The following is a 17,311-nucleotide window of genomic DNA, read 5'->3' on the forward strand; positions in this document are numbered from 1 at the left end:
AATGTATTTTCTGTTTCGCCGTGTTTTCTTTTCGTTTTTGTGTGTATTTCGTGTCTTTTTGTACTTCGTGTATCGTTTTCTTTATTGAGTAGGGGTGGGGTAGGGTGTCAGATTTACACCACTATACTGAACTGACTTCGAAGTACTGCCGGCGGAAAAAAAAGTAATTCTTGAGATACTTTACAGATTATCCATACGCTCATTTCTAAGAAATTTGTTTGATGCCTTCGTTTTATTGAGCGTAAGCTGGCAAAGAATGGTTGTATTGATCCATCAAAGTAGAAGTGCTAGAAAATGTTAAGAACTGCTGTCAGTCACCTCAATCGTGCCATGCCATTCCAATATTTAGATATTAGAGTTTTTGTTGCTTGATGGGAAACTGAAGTAATTAATAAGGATCTCCTCATTACTCGATTATCTGATTCGATATGACAGTTAAGAAAGTAAATCGAAATTATAAGAGCTGTAATCTGCTCTTTGCGCTCACAGAAGGCTTTGTACTGCATTCAGTCGAGGTCTGGATTAGAAATAGCAGCTGGACCGAGTGAGTACAATTCCTATACCTAAGTGGAGCGTTTTGGTTCACTGAGGTAGTACAAGGCAGCATATCAGACGAGTTTGGTAGAGCCATGGTTCGTATTTTGGCGAGACATTTTCGAGCCAAAATACCCATGGCGAGGCCAAACGATTCTGATATGCTGTCGAAGCGTACCAATAAAAAGGGTACGATTTGGTGTTTACCGCACGCAAGCTCGGCTAAGGCTAGAGACCATCGTGGTCATATCAGGTCAGTGACTTGATATCGCACGTTATAATCCATCAAATATTTTCGCTCGCGCGCGATAGGTCTAAACACGTCACGTGACCGAATATTTCCCAGCTAAAACTGGGAAACATGCGAGAATATTCCCCAATTTTCAAAACTGCGCGTGTTGCGAAAAAGATTTGAATGATAATAAACACAATAGCCTCCATTTTTGCGCAAAAATGTGCTCGGATAATTGTCTTTGGATATTATCTGTTCTTCGAAGCTCACAGTTTTCCTCGAGCTACGCTCTCGGGAAACTGTTCGCTTCTCGGAACAGATAATGTCTGCGGCAAATATCCTAGCATATTTTCGCGCCAAATGGAGGCTATTGTTTATATATCAGGACAGTACACACTGCTGACGTCATGATCCTCAGTTGACCTTATTATGAATACAGCAGAAAACACACGCAGAACCTCGGCGAGCATAAAAATTCTTAAGTTAATCTGGATCCCGTGGACGGTGCCCGGTAAAACATAGAAAGTTTCACTAGAGCCCAGTCCCATTCAACAACCAAACCTTGCAGTCGACAATGCTCTCTCAGAGTGACCAGGAAAGACAGCTGATATCTAGGCTACTAAGGTGCCATTATGCACTGGTGCGGAGAGATACCTGTTGACCCTGCTGAGACTATATATCAGAAGTTTCCGTGCGAACAAGCCAAGAAGGTGTATATTTGAGAGACAGACTGTCTCAAAATAGTACCCTGGGCTTTTCCCTTAGAGATTGGGAGGGGCAGGTTGATCTCAGTATAAACTCGAACTCGATCTGACTCGAACCTTTATAAATTTTCCTTGAGGGTTCGAGTTATCGAGATTTGGCTGTTGAGGGATAATTTGCGAAGTATATGCAGGTTTAGCTGAAATTTGATGTATACGTATTGATACGAAAATTCTCTGGATGGCTAGGAAGTCAATTTTTCCCGTTTGTTGTCTTTAGTCTTCAAACCTTCCGCCCCTCCCCTCTTACAACCATTTTTCCCACTGATCTTTTCGAGTGTTGTTTTTCTCCACCATATTGCACGCGTGCAAAACATTGGTAGAAAGAATCAAAGGTTTGCTCTTTGTTTTAATTAGAACGGCTTCAACCGTTGTTGTTACTTGATTTGAAACTTAAGCTTATAGCTGACATGCTTTACTTTGTTTGAAGATCGTAACCCGGCAGAGGGAGGTATGAGGAGGCTGAGGAGGCGTTTTGTTGACCTCTGAAGACAACCTGGACAGAGGTAAGCTAAGCTCATAAGCTCAGTTGACAAATGAGGTGATTACCTGTCAGTTTCATTCATTAACTGATAGACTAGGTTCAAAAGGCCATGCATGACTGTTTTTTCTTTTTTTGTAAATTTTGATGTGACTACTCACATAGACGTGAATCTAAGCTGTAAGTTCAGATACCCCAACAACCCGCTCTGTCGTTACTAGGGATTGGGTTTAAGCATAAGTTTATGCAACCTCAAATGAAAACCTATGCCTCACCATACAGGGCAATCCGGTTTGTCAAATGCCTTGCCTTCTTTCAGCATACTTCAAATTACGTCATGTATATATCTGACTGATTTTCCCAAAACATACTCGCAGAAAAATTCCTTCATTTATGTGACCTGCTGATTTGTTTCTTCTTAAACGTGCAATTAGTAAAGCTTACCTAGCATGAAGGACATGAAGCGTAGAGAGCTGCTTGCTTTATTATTTATTTATTTTTTCATCTCTCACCCCGCCCACCCCCCCCCCCCCTCACCCGTTCTCCTTTTCAGTTGGTGTTGACTATTAGCCACTTTTAGCTCAGTCTACACTCGAACGTTGCGCGTTTGAATTGTAGTTCGCATAAACACTGATCCCCAGGCTTTTACCTAGGATTTGAAAAGTGGGCGTCCAAAATGTGCTATCGGGCCCACTCAAATGAACAATTTGTAATGCAGACATATGGACGATAAAACAGTCTTCTTTAAAAAGTGGCAGCCCACAGGATGCCTGGACGCCCATCTGGCTAAAAGACTGCTGATCCCCTGCTGACCCCCATACTGACCCCCCCCCCCCCCCCAAGTTCGTAATAAATTTAGCTTACCTAAAATTTCTAAGGTGCAGTCGACGCATTGCAGATTTTTAACTCTCTTCTTCCTTGATTGCAAGTGCAGGTTTTGATTGCAGAAAACAGAATAAGTTGCAATACCATCAAGTATGGTATTCGTATCCATTAGAAAATTAAGCAATGAAAGTAACGAAGAAACCCTATCAATATGAACATGTTCATCAGTGATCGCGGACGACACGCATGCGATACGTTAACCAGAAGTCACACAAGTGATTAAGATGAATTTTCACTACGAAAAAATCACTATTAGTTAACAAGTGACCCATTTACTGCCACCCAGCGAAAAATGCGAGCACCCTGACTGTAGAATTAAGTGAATTAATATTTGATAAATTGCTTTAAACATTGGGAATATTGGTTACGTTTGTCCTCAATAAAGGTCGATGCCCTGTTGTTCGTGGCTGTGTTGTTCACCATTTTTTTAAATAAAAGGCAATTTTTTGTAACCTTCTTAAGTTTATAAGAAATGTTGATCAAATGAGATTGGGTTACCTCAAGAATCCGTGGTCTTTTTGACGAATATGTGCATCAAGGAGAAAGTTACATCCATTGGGGAAAATTGCCAAGAGACCTGGAACTATCATGCAAAATTGACTTCCACTTGATGTTCATGTCTCGCTTGTCCGTATCGTCCACAGTTAATTGCAAGGATGTTGATATTGCCAACGTTTCTTCAGTAATTTCATTGCTTAATTTGCTGATGAGTACAAAGACCATACTTGATGATATTCCAACTTTTCTGCAAACAAAACCTGCACTTGCAATCAAAGGCAAAGTGAGTCAGAAAGCTGCAATGCGTCTGCCATCTTGGAAATTTCAGGTTAGTTAAATTTATTAATGAACTTGAATTGGTCCCACTGATAGTTCTTGGCTTTATTTCCTCTTTCCCATTGATTTTATAGGGGGTCAGTAGGGAAGGGGGGTTCAGTAGGGGTCAGTGTTGTGTTGAACACTTATGAAGTCCAGTGAAGTTGGTGAAGTTGCAAGTCTAAAGTAATGATTTGCTGACAGGGTGTTAAATCTTGCTTTTCAGATGAGGTGCAAACAGAAATCGAAGAGGATCAGAACTCTGGCAATCACGATGTAGCAGGTTAACCTTTAGAAATAACGCTTTGGTTTGCCTGTTTACGGTTGACTCACAATGATGGAAACGGTTACAGCATGATTCAGCTACAGTCTGCAGTCTGCAGTCGGCATTTTACCCCTGGTCTGCAGTCTGCATTTTACCCTCAGTCTGTATTTTACCCCTGGTCTGCAGTCTGCAGTCTGCATTCTACACTGACCAGGAAAAAATTACGACTGAAGATTTTCATTGGACTGTGAGACCAATGACTCTGATTTGCTTGTAGATACCAGTTTTAACTAAACTGAATATCGGTAGCAGTGAAAATTAAGACTATATGCAAAATGGTTACTTTGGAAATAGACTGCCACACTTTTGTACAACAACTCACTGGAAATGGCTAAAATTTGGGTCGTGCTCATCGATTTGGCAGCGATATTTAGCAGCCATAGCATAGAAGCGAAGGAACTCTAGAGTAAGTGAAAAGTAGTAAGTGAAAAAAATTATCACCAAATTGAAAGAGTTTCTGGAAGTTGTAGGTTCACCCAAAGTTGCCCGAAATTTAGCCTATTTTGGACTACTTGATAGGCCAAAATCATGTGATGTGGTGATATCTCGAAAAAAAAAATGCCTTCCTCACCAAATGCCATGGCTGCTAATCGTTTTGGACAGCTTTTACACAGTGACAAGATGAAGGTAAACAGCCGACTTCAATCTTCTGGTTCTGCCCGGTTTTCTCTTTCTTCTTTACCTGAAGCAACATCTGAAACAGAAAGCCTCATTAACAGGAGCCACAGCACGCAAAAAGAAGAGCATCGCAATAAGGGTCCTGTCAGCCAAGCAGAGAAAGGACGACCATATTAGGACCCTACTGAAAGAACATCTGAGTGAAATACGGGCCGAAATACGGGCGTGAAGTTCCAGTTGCGGTCGGGGTAGGAAACACATTTTGGCACTCTTTCGCTACACTCTATGTGTCATGTTGGTAGTAAGACCAGTTTTTGCTTTACATCTGGATATGGATAAAAATTTAGGCCTTATGTTCCGTTTTAACCCCATTTAGGATTAATAACATAGTTTATTTCCTAGTAACAAAGCGTTTTAATTTTATGATGCTGGCCTACCCCGGTTTAACCAACGAAAATAGCTTTCCCCCACCCCGCTGTCCTCTGTGCGTAGATATTCATGCAATGAAAAGTCGCTTGAGTAATTTTCACTCCTTCCCCATGTGCTACACTTCAGAAGTGTCCTTTCAGCATGGACTTGTGATTTCTATTTATGTTGCAGGAAGTTCCGTTTGAGGTCAGCCTTGATAATATGTTACCTGTCCAGAAACCATGCTCGATCCGTGCCGGGGAAATACTGGCAAAACGACGGAAGCATTTTACGCTTGGCTTTTATCGTTACTGGAAAATTGATTTGCTTTCGATCGTCGAACTCGATATTGCGTTTGCATCGTATTATTTGACAAAAGGAAAGAATAAGCAAGCTTTCAATTTATTACTAGAAACCTGTTTTTGGTTCATTTTTACGTTTGTAACTTGTTAGCACAAGAGGACCTCGATATCGAGTAGCGTTGTGTATCAGACTCGAGAAGCGAGTTTGTACCTTGGGAAGTCCGCTAGCTTGCGTTCAGTTAGTTGGGGCGCAGCGCGAAAAACGGTGCGGGATTTTCGCTCTGCGCACCAACTAACTGAACGCCTGGAAGAGGCTAGAAGCCTGCTGGACCTTCACTGATCTTGAAAAAAAATCCTAGTTACGGCTTTCTTTCAAACTGACAGCGTGCAATTTAAATTATTTATCTCATCGAGATGATATGAGCTTTGTGAAATAAATTTGAGAACGTGACCTTTTGTAGACTCTAGTTTTTTCGAATATAATAAGACGAAGACACACTAAGCGGTCTACGAAATCCGTTCCTTCTTGCTTTCATGTCTCGGTCTGTGCATCCCTGTGTACTGTGTACCACTCAGATTTTTGTACGTGTTCCTTAAGTACTTCGAGACGCAAGGTCTGTTTTAAGGACAGAAGAAAACCCTGTACCGAAAACAAGGAAATAAGATGTTCCCTTTCGAAAATCTTGTGGTCTGCAGAAACGTATAGTCGTGTTGGTATAGCATAGAATGCATACGAACATGGTTCGAAATAGCCTGTTCTAGATTCTCTTATTGTAAGACACGAAGTCGCTCTCAACTCGTTGCTCTTGTTGTTCTTGTTGTTCTTGTTGTTGTTTACCCGCATCTGTCAACTTGTTAGCTCTAATCTCCTTCATCGTCACTCAGGGCGTAACTTGATTAAGCCAGTTCTAATTTAGCTCCGAAGCTTAAAGGAATAAAACAAAACAAATCGCATTGGGGTACAGGGATGAATAAATACTTTTTTATGTCAGATCATGCAAATTTGTATGATCTGATATATTTTTTTCTTGATAATGGAGTCATGACTACTCCGAAAAGTCGGATTTTATCGTTCGTTTTTACCGTTCATGTTTTAAGAAATTCTTTTTTTTTTTTGTTTTATTCCCGTGAGCCTTGGAGCCAAGTTATGATTTAATTTTTCGAAATTACTGTATTTGCATTGCAAATATTCTTACGCTCATTTGATATTCATGTTGCTCGCTAGTTTGCACGAGGTGTTTGGAGGTTCGGTTTCTTGCTTCAAAAATTCGCGTAATGCCATTTCTACTGTTAAGAATCGTTGGCTAACATGTCCCAGACAGAGACTTCTGTGAGAGGAACCCTCTGGAACGAAAGTAGATTGCATGTGGTACATGAGAGCCAGAAACGGCAAGCGAGCTCAAGTTGTGAAGCGAATTCTCAAGTACTTTTGACTTGATCATGGTATGTGTAGAAAACGTTATGCATTATTACTCATTTTGGCTAAGACCGTTGAAATAATTTCACAGAATTTGGAACATTTCTTTAACTGAAATGGGTAACAGTTCATGCCGTTACAGGACAACTAACTTTATGCTGTGACCGAGACTTACGTTTTAGTACTTATCAAGAACTTAAACGGGAATGGAATTAAACGGTTCATTATATAGTTCCGAATGGTTCCAAATTTTGTATTTTAACATAGCGGCTCTTCTCCTTCATAATGATTCTAAAATTTCATCATGTTTCCTTACGATAACCTCATATTGTCTTTTAATTTGTCCTTGATCTTATCAGGCAATGGAACGGTCGAAAGAGGATAACACTGGAAAGGTGAAAGATCAGTGATGGAGCAAAATACAACTATCGCAGGTCAGTTCACGTTTCCCTTGCTCTTTCATGGAGTTCTCTAACTGTGTGTACTATGGGGTTAAGAGGGACCTTTTCGTGTCTAGATCCCTATTCTTGTGATAATTTTTCTTCACTCACAACGAGTGCATTATATGAATTATTTCATATAAACTTCACATCAAACGTAAATTAGGGTTACGGTTATTGCTGAGTACCAGGACGCATCGTCATAGCGACAAGCTGACGTAACAACTATTCGGGAATGTTGTTTTTATTTTTGGTTGAACAAGAAGGATCGGAAAATCGTGCATAGAGATAGCTTCACGAAAATTTACTAAGACGTACTTGTTGACTTGTAAGTTATAATATACCAAACAGATTCACAGCTCGAAATATTAATTCTCTACACTGTTTGCAGTTTATTTCGTTTGTTTGGTAGTTCTGAGAATTCGATTGTTCACCGAAACAACACTTGCATACCATTTGATGGGTTCATTTATTCTCATCACCTGTCGGTGTCGGCATTTCAATTTATTGATAGGTTAAGGAAAAATAAGATGTTGATAGGCTTCTTGTTGTTGATCAGTTTTGGGAAGGGAAAAGTGTAAGAAAATTCCAGTTGGAAAGTGTAAATACCTTTAAATGGTTCGACTTTTGATTTGCCGGAAACAGTAGGCCGAAAAAGTGTTTTTTATTTTGGCAGATTTTCATTCCGAAAAGAAAAAGAACGAGAGAAAATAATAGGTCACCAAAGCTCAAGCAGTGCCATTTAATATGTCTTAGACATTCAAAGATTTGTTCAATTCCAAGAATGGCAACTGACAGATGACTCCAGATAACGTTTTGATCTCGACATCGTTACTAACAACTGACAGATGACTCCAGATAGCGTTTTGATCTCGACATCGTTACTAATAACTGACAGATGACTACAGATTTTAACTGATCAATAACATTTTCATGTCGACATCATTATAACAACTGACAGATGCGTCCAAATTTTAACTGACCAAACATGTTTCGTTCTTAACGTTACAAATAAATCTTGTTTTGATCTCAACAATTTTACTGAGAATTGAAGGATGACAAATTTTAACATACAAATCACGGGTTGATCTCAATATGATTTTAACTGAAAAATCATCTTTTTGTCTCAACATCCTCAATGACCTCTGACAGATGATTCCAAATGTTACCTGACAAATCATGTGTTGCTCTCAACATCCTCTCCGAGAACTGATAGATGATTCCAAATTTTAACTGACAAATCATGTTGCGAACTCAACATCCCTATTGCAAACAAGCAGATTATATCAAATTTCACGATTCTTCAAGTTACTGACAGCCGACAGATTGCTCCATATTATTGATGACAAATCATATTTTGATCTGAACATCCTTTCTGACAAACTGACGTATAACTCCAAAATGAAACTTACAAATTACTTTTCGACACGGATCCAAATTGACCACTGGCATTAAGTGACCATGCATATTTCATTTGCTACCTGTCAGATGGTTTAAAATTGACTGGCAAAAAATGCTTTGATCGCAGCATGTCCACAACTGTCACATGACAACTGATGACTCAAATCGGCTAAAAAGCAGAGCTGCTTTAATCTTTAGAACTTAGGTGTTCTGATAAAAAAAAAAGCCCTTTTTAAAGTGACAAAAGGCAGGAACAATTTTTTTGGAACCTGCTTGATCTTACTTGGCTAAACAGGTTCTTATACTTTTGGGTATTAAAATGGCAAATTTCTACTGTATTATCGTTCATTTTGTTACAAGCATTTCAATTGTTGGATTCGAAGCCTGTGCTCTGGTCTCACTGAACAGTCTGCAAATTGAAATAAATTTCTGCCTGTTTAAAGAATAACGAAAATCGGAAAGTATCTCATAGCCATTATTAATTAAATTGTTACTGCTGTGCAAATAATGCTGATTTAGCTAATGGAGATTTTCCGATTTAATTGGTAACAAAAGTGACTGAAATCTAATTTCTCCTTACAAAAATCAGTACATTGTGAACAAACAGGTGATGAGAATGTCTAAACAAAGTTAATGGGATAGGATGAGGAAAACTTTATTTACTTACAAAAACAAAACAAAACACAACAAAACACGAAGCCTCAGTATGATATATCAAACACTTTTTTTTTCATTCTTTCAGGGTTTCTGACCATACGATTGAGGAAAGATAAAGGCAAAACAAGACACTGGTGGTAACATTAAGAAGACAGGACTCTTAGGACAAGACATAATGCAGAAGGGACCAAAGTAAGGCAGATTGGGAGATTTTTTCAAGCCGAAACATAGCGCCTGTAGGATAGGATTTTTTTCGTGGACTAAATGTTAGGATCGGCGAGGTTTTTGCGCATATTAAATTAAGGGGAACACGAAGGTGATTTATAACAACGAACTTACCTGAAACTAATTTACAGTTAGGTTTTGTAGGAACTGTTTCTTCAGCTTTGCTTTTACAAATTTCAATCCAGTTTTACTGTTTTCTCTTTGTTCACGATGCGAGAGCTCTGTGAATTGTGTGACTGACGCGTACATGACTCTTGAGCATCAGCGGTGTTGCGTTACACTAGCGGCTATTGAGAACATCTTGATGAGTCTTTGTGCGAGAATTTCAATACACGGCATTTTAATAGGAGACTTAACTGTTAATTTAGCAAATAAAGATTGGGAAGTGCCTTTTGATATGTTGTTGGCTTGTTTAGGTAAACAGCAAGGCAGCAGGGTACCAAACGAAACTTTACTTTCTTTATTTTCTGAGTTATTAGTTGAAATACGGCAACATTTCCTGAATTTGAATAATTCCCGTGAAAAACTTTAACATATTCTCAACGGTCGTTTGTGTAGCTTAACACCACTGTTGTTCAATAGTCACATACGTTTCTATCATATGATTCACCGAGTTCTCGAATGGTGAGCTTCGTAATTCTTTGGTTTTCCTGGAGAAGAAATTTTTTATAGTGTGCCTTCGTGTTTAGAATCACTATTTTGTTCTAGTTTTCTTTCATGGACCAATTTTAGAATGGTTGTCTTGTTTATTCAAAATGTCTCAACCAAAAGAGATTTTCCTTGAACCAGAATTTTCAAGTTTTTAACGAGTTTTTTTCTTTTTGAGTATTTCTAAGTTTTTGTCGAGTTATTTAGAGCGTATTTCGTCGAGTTTGCTTTGTACAAAATCAATTGCTCTTGTTTATTAAATATTTTCTGAAAAATTGTCTTGACTGCTTAAGCTTACTTTGCGGATAGCCCTTGTCAAAATTTTTAATTTTCCCGCCAAAAAACTTAGAAAAAATACGGGCGCTTATAATACGCATGCGCCAACTTTTTTAAAAAATATACTTCTTAACATCTGTGTAAAAATTTTTAATTTTCCCGCCAAAAAACTTAGAAAAAATACGGCGCCTAAAATACGCATGCGCCTCTTATTTTATTTTTTTTTAAAGATGTAATTTAATTCTAAATTTATAGTCATTAAATGCAGTCTTTCATTCAGGTGTTCATTTCTTTTGTAATCTTTATTAAGTAAATAAAATATTTTAAACAATAAAGTTCTCACAACAAGTGTTTCATTTCACTTGTTTATTCATTTTTAATTTTCTACTTACAGTAGTTAATTAATTTATTGAAATTCAATTAAATTAATTACAAAGGTGTCATCAAAAAAATTTGCTCTATATATACTAAGACTTTTGGCGGGAAAATTGGAAAAAATTTGCACAGCGTTTCCCCTGGCAACATTTTTGACAAAAATTTTAAGGGGGTACCCCCTTGAAGTTATCCCGCCAAAAAAAAATTCAACATATACCATCTTGAAAACAAACTAACGAAAAAATTTTGATTCCAATCATACGAGTTTACAAAGAAAAACTAAGATTTTGAATCCAGTGAGTATTTGTTTGTGTTCAAGATGGTATATTTTATGATGATGTCTTGTTAAATAGTCAGCCGTAAAATGACGAACAGCTAGAAATCTATTCACAGAAATGAGAAGAGCAAGTTAAAATTTGTACAACTGCAACGTTTCTGCACATCATCGAGAGGGTGAAAACATTTCTAAATCGAGATATTTAAGAAAGTTTATATAACGGGTAACTTGAACCCCAACTATGTAAACTCTCTTAACTATAGCGATTCCAAAATGTCGCCACCTTCTCAATGTTGTGCAGAAACGTTGCCGTTGTACAAATTTTAACTCGCTCTTCTCATTTCTGTATATAGATTTCGAGCTGCCCTTCATTCGCAGCTTAACTATTTAACAAGACATCATCATGCAATATATTTCAAGAAGATAGCAAAGGCAAGCCATGAATCCGATTACTCCTTCGAATTTATAAAAAAAAAAACGCGAAAACTTCGTTCTAATCCTAGTAGTTGGAAAATTTTAGAACTTCCGTCACTTCATGAGAGATGAAAAAACAATGCCCGACAAATTATAGGCCAATTTTAAAAAGTGCTCATGGCTTGCTTTGCTATCTTCTAAAAATTACTTCCAGCGAGGTGTTAAAGGTTAATGTCTGGTTATCAAGCTTTAAAATGTATCACTATATATCCTATGGCTTTTGTTGTAAAACTTTATCATTTGCGAACGAAAGGAAAAACATTTTAGATGAGTCAGAAAATTGAAATTACAGTTTTGAAAAGAAATAAAGCTAATTCGGCAAGTGTTTTGAAACATTTTGCTCATAGCAAACGATAGTGATAAAATTTCCCAAGAATCAGACAACTGCAACCAAGTTTTGAAAATCAAGATGAAATACTGAATACTTTCACAGTTAAACATGTCTGTCAGTTGCGGACGAAAGCAACATCATTTTAGATCAATCAGACAATTAAAGCTAGTTAATTTTTGTCCGTAGTAAACGATAGCGATAAAATTTTTGAAGAATCATACAATTGGAGCTACGTTCGTGATAATAAATGTAACAGTGAATACAAACGTTGGCGATAAAATTTTCGAAGAATCAGACAATTGGAACCAAGTTTTGAAAGTCAAAGATGAAATAGCGAATACTTCTAGTAAAAATGTCTGTCGGTTGTAGACAAAAGCAATATCACTTAGAACAATCAAACCGAACTAAATCGGAGCTGTTTTTTTGAAAAGCAGCAGATCAAATCGTGAATGTTCCCAGTAAAAATATTTGGCAGTCCAAATGATAGCTTTAGAATATTCCGACAATTGAAGCTACGTTTCAAAAAAAGTAATCTGCTAGTAATGACAGAAATCAGACAATGAATACCTTCACTTTTCGAAAATGGAACTGAGAGTTGCTTGATACCAGACATGATACATTACAGCCTCGCTGGAAGTTAAGCAAGAGGATATATTTGGTTTCTGATTGATTTTCATACCCTTAGTCCCCTTCCGAAGAAGTAATTTAAACTGACCGGTTTCCGTACGGAAATGTATAAAAAAAATATCTGCCGATAAATTTAATACTTCCTAGATGTGAAGATCAATTCAGAAACCCAATACCCTCATCTAGAATTATTTATTCAAGGTGGCTCTGCATGTCCATACACAACAAAAAAAATGTTCCGCATTTTACTACAAGTCCATAAAACCGAAAAAAATAAATAAATAAACACGAGCGAACAAGAAGCGAGAAGCATTCAATAAACTGTGATCGTGTCAACAAATGTTTCAGATACTCAAAAATTAACTTGAATGAAGTTGCGAACAAATTCAAATTTACGAGCGGAATTGTTAACGATTCCTGGAATAAGTTGAAGTGTTTCAAAACGTAGAAAGAAACGATAAATAATTTTTGTTGTTTGTACTGAGTGCCTTTTATTAACTTCAAGCCGCATCATTTTCAGAAGAATTGGATCACTAGTACATTTGGAGGAAGGCGATTGTTGTTTCGAGATTCACATCAAATTAATAGCAATATGATTCTTGTGTAGAAGTTCAGAGACCTTTTTGGAGGAAAGAAATTCTAAAATTGTTTTGTTGTATTTGACTGCAAAGCGCAAATTAGATCAAGAGACTTTTTGATTTCGTGTCTAAAATGCTAAGATTTGAGAAGAGGAATTTACTCTTCTATAACTTAAAGCGTTTGATGGCTAAACAAAGTACGATAAGCCTACAAAGTAAAATAATTTTCGTCGGCCAGTTATGTAGTATTGTTTTTGAGCAAGGGCATTGCCCTAGCTCCAACAGGCAATTCGCATCATATATTGAAAATAGGCCTTTGCAAAACTTCAGTGCTTAATGAAATTTTGGAGAACACGACAAATTAAAATTCAGCATTGAATTGTTTGCCCAATTTTTATCACAACAGAATTTGCTTTGATTGACATGATCACAGTAGCTATGACGGTTTGATTTTAACATGCAGCGCCACCTTAAAATGCTCTTCAAAGGTTATCGCCCAGTAACAGGTTATCAAACTTAGGAGAGTTGGGCGAACGTAGAACATTTGGAATTTTGAAGGAAAAAAAAACAAAAGATACACGAATCTGACAAGATAGATTTGGTCAAAAGCATGTAATACCGACCGATAAAATTTAATTTAAACAAACTGATGATCGCTCGATCCAAGAAATAAAACTCTCCACAATTTGAAAACATGTAACAGATGATAACTCAAAAGTGGTTGAAACCATTCCGACAAAAAATGGCAGAACTAACTAATTAAATTAACATTCAGTACCGATTGAAATTTTTTCCGCGCCGAAGGTCACTGAAATGCAAATATTTCAACCGAGAAAAAAATTAAAACGTTAAACAATCAAACAGATTTTAAACTACGAAGTTTTGAACTCGAATATAACTATCTAATTGCAAGACTGCCATTTCTCGTCGGAAAGATTTCAATTTAACCAAATTCTAAAATGATATTCTCAACTTTGTCTTCATCCTCCCTGTTCGGATCCTTTAGATCTCCTCCTGTCTTGCTGACAAACCCTGAAAATAGAACATAGAACTTGGGTAAGGAACAGACCCACGTGTGGAAACTGAACAGAGTAAACGGGGAGTAAAAGAATTCAAAGTGAACTGAAAAACATGAGCACGCGTTGACTAATACAGGACAAAGTTTGACAAAGAAATGCCACTTTCGTGAAGAAAACTTATCTCTCGTAAAAATAACCGCTACGAACTTAAGCGTTTTGTATGGTTCCTGAACTAGCTTCCGGTGTACGTTTCACTCCATTACTGAAGCCATGAAGTTGTTTTGAAGTTCGACACGAAACGAAAACCGAGTCCGACAAGCGCACGTGGTAGGACTTGGAACCGGTATTTTTGGTTGAAATATTACTTGCGGTAAAGGTAGACTACAAAGAAATTGATACTAACCCTTGACAGAAATGGGTGTCAACCGACTATCCTTCTCCAAACGTGGTCGCCATTTCTTCTTCTAAGTGAGAATTTGGTTCTCTTGTAGAAGGCAATAGTGCACGTCTAACTCCGACAACAACCATCCCAAAATGACAAACAAACACCTCATGTATGTCAGCAATAGTCATCATGAATATGGAAAACAAGATTAGACCAATCAGCTAATAAATACGTCACGAGTTTTAATGACAACACCCTTTGCACGCTTTTATCTGAAAAAGGTTTGCATTTTCTTTGTTCTTATGGAGTTCGCGTGAAATACACACAACACGTCATTTTTATTCATGTTATTCACTTTTTTTACAGTTCTTGATCAATTTCAATCCCTCTCCTTCACTTTTAAAATGCATTCGGTACCGTTCATTTAAACATTCAAACATACCTCACGGTAAATGGTCCGTGCACGGTTCGTCCACTCATTATTTTAAATTTTATAATCTATATTCAACAACAGTAAAAACCAATGTAGTGTCTAATTTCAATTTTTTACTCCCCATTCCACCAATACAGAACCCTGTTTTACCTGAAACACATATCGTTTTATTATGTTTTAAATCAAAACCACTTTGCCCGATTAATGTAAATAAGAAAAACGTCACAATCTACAAAAATTGCCAAAATTTAATAAATAATCATTACTTTACTTCTGCACTATGACAACAAGCGAAAAACAAAATCAACTTCTGTTTTATCGTTTTCTGTTTTTTGCCCAAACTAAACCAAATAAACGAAAAACCAAAAATCAACTTCCGTTTTATCGTTTTCTGTTTTTTGCCCAAACTAAAACAAATAAACGGAAAACAAAAATCAACTTTCGTTTTATCGTTTTCTGTTTTTTTGCGCAAACTAAAACAAATAAGCGAAAAAGCAAAAATCCACCTCCGTTTAATCGTTTTTTGTTCTTTGCCTAAACTAAAGCAAATAAACGCAAAATAAAAATCGACTTTCGTTTTCTTTTTTTGTGTTTTTCTTTTTGCCCAAACTAAAACTGACAAATAAACGAAAAACAAAAATCAACTTCCGTTTGATGGTTTTTTTTTTTTCTGTTTTTGTCCAAAATAAAACAAATAAACCAAAAAATATTGACTTCCGTTTTTATCGTTTTCTGTTTTATTTAAGTGCCTTTGGGGGTACATGTCCTTATGGGAAATTTTAGGGGCAGAGTAGGGGGAGTCCTGTACATTGGAGGTGTGAGGCTCATTTGCAGTTTTAGCGGAAACTCTTGACCGGTGATAAGCCCACTTATTTTCAGCTCTTAAGTCGCTGTTGTTGATTGGCTAAAGCCATGCGTTTGTACAGCACTACGCGAAGCTTTGAGCGCGACACTTGGGCATCGTGATGAACAAAAGTGTTGAACCGTCAGTCGGTGTTGATACTGCTTTTTCTTATCAAAAGTGTTAGAACTAGACGTACAGGGTACAGACGTATAGAGTAGGGTGCTGTGTATGCATCTTGGTGGTGCTTTGATCATGTAATGGAGGACAGAACGTTCGTCCTTTGGCGCGGACAGCAGGGAGTCAACTTTAATGAAGATGACTTGACAGCAGATGGTATTTCGGCAGTGTTTAAGGTAAGATTAAGTGTAATACAGCATTTGAAGTGGCAATAATATAAGAACATTTATCACCATAGCATTGCCAAGAGTATCTACTATTTACATAGGAAAAGGAATATATCGCTTTTCGTTCGGTTTTCAATTTTTTAGCCTTGCAAATGCCGAGGTTGGGAGTTTTGTTTTCCTTCGCGGCTGAGTATAAATAGCAGTGCGCATCTCTATTTTATGAAAGATTTGTTTTCGTTTGTTTTGTTTTTTATGTTTTGAGCAGTGACTCTTCCCCGTGTCTCAAAATATTCTTAGATCGAGAGGAGGTGCAAAATTTAACAGACCAAACCACAAACTGAAACAAATGCAAAGATAACAACAAACCAAAAAAGACACTCTAAACACATTTGGTGAGCAAACATATAAAACATTTTGCTAATAATTACTATGATAATAAATAAAAATGTGACCTAATTTTTGTATTTAATGCTGGGAAGCCGAATTAGTTAATTGATTGATTGATTTTGAACCTGCTTAAGTCGCAGGCAGGTGTTTGTTTTCACAGAGAACACTCTGATAGGAGACTTTCGCTAGCCCGGCTAAGAGTAAAAGTCACCCTCCACAGACTAGACATTCTGTTATCGGCAACTAATTGTTATCGACAACTGAAAAGCGTGGTGTGTGAGACGAGTTGTCGAAAACCACGCAGTTTCCCTTGGAAAACGGAAACTGCATTAAAAAACAATCTATTAGCAATTGCTTGAAAAATTACATCAAAACGTGGGAAATAGTACTGATTCTTAAATGCTGTTTTTCTGATATCTTTCTTTGCTAGCTGTTGCTCCAGCGGATCGATTCCAAACGTTTGTTCTGTAGTCAAAGTCCCACTGTACATTTGAACAGCTACTTGCACCGTTGGTATAATGTTTCGGTTAATGGCCACCGCCCTGTTTTTTGTCCATCGTCTTCCCAATGGAACACCTTTGCTTCCATAACAAATGACAAAATTTCAGATATTGACCTTGTCATAAAATTAATGAAGGGTACTTTCCCCTTTTTTCAAGTACGGTCAAAGGCGAAAGACATCATATGTGACTTTAAACTGCTCGTTAGTTTGGGTTTTGGAACTGAGAAGTTAACTTTAAAAAAAACTTCCAAATGATCGTTCTGCTCATCGTACCATCAGTGAGTACTCACAAACAATAATAAACAATTAATC

At 37.2% G+C, this 17,311-nt stretch overlaps 1 long non-coding RNA gene across 1 annotated transcript; it reads left to right on the plus strand.

The window, feature by feature from the left end:
- The first annotated feature begins 6,209 nt into the window (after positions 1 to 6,209).
- On the plus strand, positions 6,210 to 10,700 carry LOC145490273 (uncharacterized). The gene is made up of 3 exons (XR_014049682.1): positions 6,210 to 6,802; positions 7,136 to 7,210; positions 9,360 to 10,700. It is a non-coding gene; the product is annotated as an uncharacterized LOC145490273 (long non-coding RNA).
- The last annotated feature ends 6,611 nt before the right edge of the window (positions 10,701 to 17,311 follow it).

This window comes from Orbicella franksi, chromosome 6 (genome assembly GCF_964199315.1).
Source record: "Orbicella franksi chromosome 6, jaOrbFran1.1, whole genome shotgun sequence".
Classification (NCBI taxonomy): domain Eukaryota; kingdom Metazoa; phylum Cnidaria; class Anthozoa; order Scleractinia; family Merulinidae; genus Orbicella; species Orbicella franksi.